The 10,022-nt window shown below is 33.0% G+C and overlaps 1 protein-coding gene across 1 annotated transcript in view; it reads left to right on the top strand.

The window, feature by feature from the left end:
• Nucleotides 1-1,391: 1,391 nt before the first annotated feature.
• The window catches only part of LOC115441531 (guanine nucleotide-binding protein subunit gamma-e), a 40,007-nt gene continuing 31,376 nt past the window's right edge, over nt 1,392-10,022 (top strand). Inside the window, exon 1 of the mRNA XM_030166353.1 lies at nt 1,392-1,410. The gene's annotated coding sequence lies outside the window, so the exon portion shown is untranslated. The remainder of the gene's footprint in view (nt 1,411-10,022) is intronic.

Raw genomic sequence — 10,022 nt, 5'->3', positions numbered from 1 at the left:
CAGGTTCTGCTTTCTTATTTAAATGTTTTTGTATTGAATGTCTGAAATCATTCAAATTGTCTATAAGAGAGGGAAAAGCCAGTGTTTTTTGATATTTATACCCGAATTTCGGCCACAGCCTTGTTAACACAGCAATGCTCCGTCCTTAGATAAAAAACGTCTATGAATAAGGGGGTTAGAATATATAAATTAAGCAAAAATCACTCCCGCTGTATCTTACATCATGCACACTACCAGAGGCTTCATCGTCATTCGCCACTCATTATTACACAGAAGACAACGTTGTAAGGGTTGCCTGCCCGCATATCTCACAGTAAACACTTAGCGGCAAAGTGACAACCACTTGCTACGTCATTACTTAAATTAAAATAGACTTCAGCTTCGGTATTCATCTTGCATAACTTAAGACTGTGGAGAGACAGACGAAGATCTACTAAGTCTTTGATAAGTTTTACAGTAACATTACAATTTTAGTAGTAATTGTGTACGGTTATAAGAACATTTAATAAAGGCCATTACTCCGTTTTATTATCCAATATGGACGATTGCTCCAAACTGTAAAAGAATATTATGCATTAATACCTATAACACTCGTATTAATTAATATTTTTTTCATCAAATAAGAGCAATATTTATTATAACCAATTCTAAGCATGCCATAACGGCTTTGCCGAGATTTTAGCATCAGGCACGTTCAAACGAATATACAGCAATATAGTTCTGAAAAATGTTTCAACTTTGTCTACAATTTAATAAAGTTGGCTTCAGCTTGTAATATAATATCCTACATTTCATACCTGTAACGTTCCGTTAACCTGCTGAACTGGATCTACGTCATACTGAACTATTTCACCTGTGTTAATAAAGATAAATACAATTTTTACTCGTATTTTAATTAGGCCATGTAGACTTTACAACTCTTTAGAGAATACACGCCCTAACATAAATAGATGAACTAATATTGTTTTTCAATTATGGTTAATTTGATTTTTATCAACAGTAACACCTAAATTTGTCTTAACCGTTCTTGGATTTGTATTTTAAACATAATAATAACAATTACCATGAATACAATTTGTAGCCAAACACTTTTACTAAAAGCACTAAGTTTTTAGTAAAGTACTAAAAGTAAAAGTGTTTTTAACGAAATATTGTAAGCGTATTTCATATGGTTCGTACATTATCTATTTTAACTATTTATTATTGGCCACAAGTTATGAATCACTACGTCCTAGATACCGCTACAAATGCGGTCTCACAGCTATTCAAGCAAATAATTATTAATTAAGCCAATACGAGAACCGTGCCGTAGTGTCTTGCATTTGCATTGAATGTATTATAACGTGTGGTTGGAACTCGTGTGCCATTTCTCAGTAGTTATGCAAAGATGCAAATGACGTCTTCTACCAGGTAAGTACCAGGTTGCAGTATGAATTTAGAACTGAATTTAATTCGTACGCAAGGCCAAATGGTATTTCTATATGGTATGATTTGTAAGAAATTTTCTTGCACTTACAAAATCCTTTTGGGACCTGCTTTCGCTTTACTAAATCGTAACATTAAGGGACCTCAAAAATCAGTACCATAAAAAATATTTCACTGGTATTAAAGATTTTAATGATGCTGTAGACAAGTTTATTAAGGACAGTGTTAAAAAAACATAGTATTTAATAGTACAGGTATGAGAAGACATTTTTTCAGGGTAATAAAAGATATTTGACTATGATGTGATAAACAGGTAAATTATAATATAATTGTTAAAACGCTCTTTTTACAGTAAACATTCTATTAACAAAATAATTACAGAATACAATTTTAGACATTTTTTTGACAACTTCCAACCAAAAAGAATAATAGAATAGTCGCCGCGTGACATATCTTCTCTTCTGCCAGCCTGCGCGCGCAGCCGAATACTTCCGGAAACGCCCGATGTCATCGGCTAGGATAGCGGCGCGTAACTTAATATTAGCCTTGTATTATATACTGTCCCACTCTTGGGCATGTTCCTCCTCTGCCACTCAGTGGTATTAAGCCTTAGTCCACGACGCTAGCCTAGTGGGGATTGGTAGACTTCACACACACTATGCAGGTTTCCTCACAATGTTTTCCTTCACCGTTAAAGCGAGCGATAATTTACAAAAAAGGTAAACAGGTAAAGATATCGCTGTATCTTAAGCAATTGAATAAGATGAAAACAAACTTGAAGTCAAACGACAGGCTTGAATTAAAAAAGTGTAAAATAATTGTATGATAGGAAATTAAACTTTGAATTCAGACCAATATAAAGGTATAAATTCAAATATTTTGGAAATAGTGCACAAATAAGTAGTATAAAATGACAATTGGATAATTGAGATACCTCTTTCTATATTGCTTGCTATCACACAATTTGTATGTGTAAGTACTTAGAACCTGTCAAACACTCAAACCAATAGCAATCAGAATTGGCGCCAAATCTAATTTTGTCTAAGATCAATATGTTCAGATCTTGAATACGTCTGATCTTAACACGATCTGCAAGTACTTGATAGTAATCATTCGATTAAACATTTAGTAGATACTTCGTATATTGAAGAACTAACTCTTGTAAAGTCTACAACAGGAAATAAATATTTACATCGACTTATAATCTGTACTCGTATATTTTCCTCAGCGGATTTTTTATTTTATCACAAGCAGACCGCTAATAAAATACTGCGATTTGAGATTTGTTTAATGAAATAACTAGTGACATAAAATAATATGTAATGTTTATAACACATCTAGTAGGTATCTTTCTTATATATTTCCGTTAAACTGAACCTACTTATATAAATAAAAATATGTTTAGAAATGTAAATAGGTTATTAGAATGGTTTTATAATAATTTAAACTAACTTTATTAAAACTATTTACGTACTTGCGTCTATATTTAGAAGCTGACCTATTTATAAAGTTTTAGTTATGTTAAAATTAACCATATAGCTGCAATAAGAGCTGCAGAGTGAACTTTATAAAACACATATCTCGTTAAACACAAACATAATCGAAACTAAACTTTACCTAGATACTTAACATTCTATCCATATAGCTACTATCAAGAGCATCCAAACCGGCACCCGAATAGCTAAACCGAACATCCCATAGGAGCACGAGCATATTAAATCCCCGATACCCTAATAAATCCAGACAACAAAAGTTATTATAACCGAGGAGGTAACACACATAAGGATTCTTGTTAAGGTATCTATCAGTATTAAATTTCTCGCTTCACCTTGCCAGCGTCTCGTAGAAGCCAATATGGCGGCCGTCTACGAAGCGCCGTGATCCCTGGCACTTGATTAAAAACAGAACTACGCGAAACAATGATATAGGCGTACCGGCTGTTCTTCATTGAACAAAGATTTTTAACATGATATTAGACTTTTTTCTAAATTTAAATATTGCTTCATGTTTTAATGACAGTAATAGGTTATGAAAAATGCATTATTCTGGATTTATACGGCAAATGAGAAACTCACGTAGCCTTATTTTTATTAAAACATTTTACATTAACAAACAAAGTATACCAGGACATTTTCAAACTAGATAACACTTTTACCCAAAAATCGATACGACGTCCCTAAGAACAAATTCATCGAATAAATAAATAAAATTTCGGCAAGGTTAAAGTAACTTGTAGCCAGATCACGTTTGGAATTAAAACATACCTTCACTGGGAAAGTTTGATGAACAAAATAACTTTAGTAACGAGATGCATTCCAAATAAATACTTTTTGGAGTGTTCTAAAAGTAAATTACAACTTTAACACGAGAATGAAATGTTAATTAAAATTTACAACGATATCACACTACTATAAAACGTTTTCAAGGATTTCAAATCTAAATCAGAGGAACAGAAGATTAATTCAAATTTGTAACATAAATATTAACTCATTTTAAAAGAAATACCAAAGATTTGTCTTTACTAAATTGAGATAGGCGATAGAGAGGAACTACTTATAATAGACCATCCTTCTATGAATAAAAAACAATATTTTTGACCTATCAAGTTAACGCTAAATTAAACTACAAACAAAGAAAAGAAAACTGTAAATAAACATAAATGAAAGACGATAATCAAATTTAAAATACTATCAAAGAAAGAATTGAAGAAAAATATGATACCATTTGCGAAAGCAAATCCGGTGTCCTGTTTTAATGAACACTCACACTAGAGGTGCAGCTCAGACTTAATTGATTTCACACGAGACGTTACACGTACGTAAATAGGTAGTTACCCATTACCTACTTGCACTTTGTAATGCATAATGACTTCTTCCGAGACCGTCTCTATTGTCTTTTACTTAAAACTTAAAATAAAGTAGACTACGTTTAATACATAAATTGTTAGATCACCTGATGACTCTTTAATTTACTGAACTTATACCGATGAAGTTGATCAATTCCAGATTTTTTTCCAATGATGCTAATAATACAAAAGTGTTTTTAAGTTAGTTATCTGTAGACATGGTCGATTTTCAGAAGACAATATATATATATAATAAACATTTAGGTCAACAAAGGATAGATTTTCGTATGGTTACCAATGAATTGTCTTTCTTGATTAGTTGTGTTTGTATTGTTAATTAACTAACGAGACCCTTGCGGATGAATTGCTCAGGTAACCGTTGTTTGCGCAGGTTGGTTTGCGGTACTCAGTGCAGTATTGATATTTTACCCGAAATTAGCGTTAACACTAATTAACACGCTGGGAGTTGCAAATGGGTAAACAATTTGTCATTAAATGAAATTGATGCGTCTGTTTTCATGTCAAATTAACTGCTTTTCCTTTATTTATATTTGCTGATAGATAAAAACAGGCAATCAGCGAAACATACTCGTTTTGCATTTGTTGCAGAAGTTAATTTTCTTATGCAATACAGTTATCAATAACGCACGTTCCTTTTCACGGTGTAAAGATATTTAAGAAGAATTTTATATCTCCTCTATCGTCTAACGTCATTTATTAACCTACCGTATCGTATACTACTGCAAACTGTATAACTCTAAGAAGCGCTCATAAGGATCAGCGATTAGCATACCATCTTGAAGATTGAAAAATAAAATCCACCTTGGTGCTTGTCAACAAATGTAGGTACTAAAAAACTTCCTTCTGGTTCATCCTGATACCTCTTTGTCTGCCGCAACATTCATCGCTTTTCCAATAATTTTAATGAAGTGTTCGTGTATTCGTAATTCAAGGTGAAATGAACTGGGTAAAAGAGAGTTTGATATTAAGTAACATTGCCTTTGGTAAAGTTATTTTCCGCGTGAATCCATAGTAAGAGGAACTTATTAAATTTGTTATTTCAATCTTGTTGAAATAATATCTTGAAATGTTTAAAGATATTTCCAGTTGTTTTCTTTAGAGTCTGTTAGCATAGTTTTACATAATACATTAGGAATAACACATTATACTATGTTATATATGAACTAGAACTAATTTACCTTTGCAACATTTATAATGGAATAATGTAACCTTTTATCATTCTATAGTAAATCAATATTAATTAAATGAAACATACTGTATCAGCCAGGAGCCGCCATTTTTAACCACTTTAAAACATACTTTATATTATCTTAGTTATTTTCGTTCACAAAACGCGACAAAATCTATCCGTTGTAAGAAAATATTTCTTCCACGTGTCCTAATGAAAAAAACATGGCAGTTTGTGCCACCGTCGACCTGCTTTCGTGAGATTGAAATGGAGGTTTGTGTCCTTTTCCTATCTTTATACCAATCCATACACGTGCATCTTTGGAACACGCGACATGAAAATACTTGTTCGTGTTTTTTCTCACCTTCGCTGTAGTTTGTGACTAATAATAATTAGCTGGGCGAGCTAATCTCGACATTCCCAAAAATCTGGGATATTTTGAGCCTACTGCTGCGTAGACCTATGGTACCCTTACATTATGTTACCATTACACATACACTTTGATTATATTACCATTTTAGTTCTTCCTGAAACTTCTTAAACTTTTCATTATTTTTGTATATTTTTATTTCATATACGCTGACTGACATTGCTAATATGATGGTCATCAAGTACTACCAATTATAAATTAAGGCGCTTTTTGGACATATCCACCTATGTTGTTTTTCATATCGTGTCCTGTGCGTGATATCCAGCTGGATATAAATGTTTTATTGCATTATAATAACATTGTTATGGCCTTTTGAACGTATTGGTGACATAATGATACTAACTCAAGAGACTCGACATCATTGCTTGATATCTTTCTCTAAAGATCAATAGAAGACTGCGTTCGATGACAATCATGACTGGTATTTTTAAAAGGATTTGTAAATATTTTGCACTAATGAGCCGTAGTACATTTTTAAAAATTGGTACATGATCTTGTAGATTTCAGCATTTGCAGCTCTAGGTCTAACGTGACGCCAAGCCTTTTGTATTATACCCATGTTGTCGGTGACGGTCCAACAATCATTGTCAGCCCGATTGTTCGAGCAGGGTTGACAGACGTACAAATATCATATTTATTACAATACTCACGAGCCGTGAAGGTATTTAATTTATTACATTTTTCAACAGCTATTTAGCATGTTATACTTTATTCATACTTCCGTATTGTTTGGTGACTTCAGTAAATTGTTTCCAAATACCTGTGACGATGTTTTATCTAAAAATTTAACTATCTTATCTCACTTCGCATATTTTTATGTTACGTTAGACAATTTCCTTGAAAAACTCCTTTTTTAGTAGACCATGCTAACTAGTAAGTAATCACTGTCGACTAACATCCTTAGTACTAGAATAGTCGATGCGTTACCATCCTTCAGATGTAAGCTCCTTTCTCAAACGATCAATGAATCTCAAATCTAAACTATATGTTTAGCATACAGTATCTCACCAAAAAAGTAACCATTGCTTTCGGGACGTCAGAGTTAAACAAAAATTCTCAATGTGCATGCCAGTGGCGAAGGGTGAAATTTTCCGAAACGGAAACCGACACGAAATATCAGTAATAATACTAATTATAATTAGATTTTAGCCCATTATGATATAAATATTTATTATTCATTTATTCAAAATATTATTATTTTAATAGTTTGATAATATTACACAAGGGAAGCCGGCAAGAATTGGGTTATATGGACCCTTTACCACTGGTGCATGCCCTACACATTGGGAGCACAAGTGTAGTAGCACAAAGCGCTGTGCCGTTTGTGAAACGCTATTATAACGCATGGCCGTCCTTCCACGGTGCTGCCAACTTTCCACATCAGGAACCTTTGTTTGTATGCGTTCGCTTTAATATCCTTCGTTTGTATGCAATTTGTGACTTATAAAACTGTTTATTTTTCTTCGCTCGGTGACCGAGTTTGATTTTCGCTCGGAAATTTACTACATGTGAGTTTTTTTGCTTTATAACTATAAGAGTCTCTTTTAAATACGAATTATTTTATGAGGATTAAGTAAATAAGATAATTCTGTTTCACATTGTTGAAATGTATTGTACCATAAAGTTTTTTACGCTGGAGATTCACGGAACGAGCTTGATGGCTATAAACATTAAAGTCATCAGCCGAGCTTTAAATTACAAACAGTTACGTGACACTATAGCGTTCGTCATCCCGAGACATTGGATGTTAATTTTATAATGCAGTAATAACACTGAATTCCTTCTGGTTTGAAGGACATTGGGACTAGAATACCTATAACAAAGGTACTGTAAATCGAATAAGCTCGAAAAATACTACTTTGCGGTAGAAACATTGGCATAGCTATAGATTTTCTCTAGGGAAGTAGTTCAAAGGAGAAGAAAAAAGGAAGATTGCCAAATTCCCGGAAAGGCCTGCATGACGTTATTGCATTGTAAGGGCGAGCCATTTTCTAGTGCAGTCAAAGACGTTTCTATGATAGGTACCACCCAACCTTTGACAACCACCCCTACCTACGCCCAAGGAAAGAAATAAAGTTTAGGGTGGTATTTGTTCAGGCGTACACTAGCATACTTACACACACCTGGTCACATAACGAGCTATGGGAATTTGCACCTCCTTCGGACACACTGAACTTTTATACTTGATAATCTATACAATTTAATCACTTTTACTTCAGTAAAGGCTTGTTCAAACTTTACACTACAAAACAGGTTTTAGCATACATTAACTCCGTATTAACTCTGGGATAAAGTCTCAGCCGTTTTATAAAGTTCGAACATGGGCCATCATATTGCGATCCAACGTAACCCCTCCTGAATATGCATATAGGTCCCATATTGTATATTTAGTCTGATGTACACTGTAATAGAGGATTGGGTGGGTTTCCATAGCCCGACTTATATTAAATTAAGTAGATATTTTTATCGAGATTATGTATTTAAGTATAATTGATGAATCTCTGTGTTGATGAAAACTTGCACGCTTGAAGCTAATTCCGTGTATTAAGCCCTTATATTTTTATTGTATTTCACTATATTTTATATTTTGCGGCGTACTAATATCTCAAATATAGTACTTACATAAAGGTTTTTCAATAAGCATCTTCAAAGTAAGTATCGATAACAAAGATTTATGAAAGAGTGATTCTGAAAGGAGCAACACCAGTTTCTAGTCCTTTCTTTTCTGGTAAGCACTGTTGGTAGAACTAATACTAAAGGAAAATGAATAATTTATAATACTTTAATGATTTATAAATGAATTATTTTATTTAATATCTATATTTTAAAACGATATCAAGAAAAATGGACCACAGAAGAAAGGAAATAAAGTAATAAATTAAAAAGACACGACGCATCAACTGGTAAAAAAAAAAAAATTTAACCACATCAATCTTCGCTTAAAACTATCTTTGTATATTCTATACAAACTGTTACTAAATGTGCGAAATTAGTGCACAAAAACTTCAAATTAATTGAATAGACAACTCAAGAAAGATCAACAATTAATGAGCTTAAATAATCTACAGCACACAGCTCCATGTCGTTTACATAGTAGAATATAAAACAAAAAAAAATCTGTTCTTTAATTTCTTCCGTCTGTGCACCGCATCTTCGTTGGCTTCAGAGAATATGCAACAAAATAAAAAAGTACTCCACGTATTACGTTGGGAAACCTGCATCACAGTTCTGTTATTTTATTTGGTAAAAAAAACGTTTGACGAAGTAGGTTTACGCTGAAAAATTGCTGCGGCAGGTATATTTTGTTCTACTATTAAAATTATTCTGGAATATATGTAAACAGATAAATATTAGTGATGGCTTGGTAATGCAGGAAAACATAATAATATTATGAAGATCGATTGCCAATACTCGTAATCGGACAAAGGAAAATTAACATTCCAAGTTCAAATTCGAAAAACCGAATTTTCTTAATGAGCCGCATCTCGTGAAACAATGGATTCTTCCAAAGCTCACCTAACTCATAGTATTAAACGGTCAATATGCAATCATGTACACAGAGACACAGATGCATACAGAACATAGTGTCTGTGTGTGTGAGGTGCATGTGTGCACGCGGCCCTTGTCGATGGCCTGGCTGGCAGAACACAGTATGTGCGAATTTTTATTTCAGTTATTTATTTATTCACTATGTTTAAAAATGGTTTAAGTTATATAATATTTAAATGCTATGCCTAAAATATGTTTAAGGCGGTATAGCAGTTCTCTAAACATTTTTTTAAGATGTTGACGGTATTTTGGCGACATTCATATAAAGCCAAGTTTTGATATCTCTTTTAAACAAAATATATGTTTGAAGCAGCATTCGCTGGTAGTATTTTCCAGTCGGTACTATATAGGACCTGCTAGAATATAACCTATTACTTACTGCCTTCAACCATACCATTTCATGAACCACTTGCTCCTTTGTTCTTTCTTCTAAAAAAAAATATAATCTGCATATTTATTCTTTTTTTTTTAAAATCCTTCACTATGGTTGCGCATGATTTTTTTAACCATTCTAACAAATACAGAATATCGCTATCCATTGAATGAAAAATGGTGCTTTTCAGCTTTACCGACGAGGACAAACT

The sequence above is a fragment of the Manduca sexta genome, chromosome 12 (genome assembly GCF_014839805.1).
Source record: "Manduca sexta isolate Smith_Timp_Sample1 chromosome 12, JHU_Msex_v1.0, whole genome shotgun sequence".
NCBI classification, from domain to species: domain Eukaryota; kingdom Metazoa; phylum Arthropoda; class Insecta; order Lepidoptera; family Sphingidae; genus Manduca; species Manduca sexta.
This window is presented reverse-complemented; position numbering and strand designations above follow the sequence as displayed.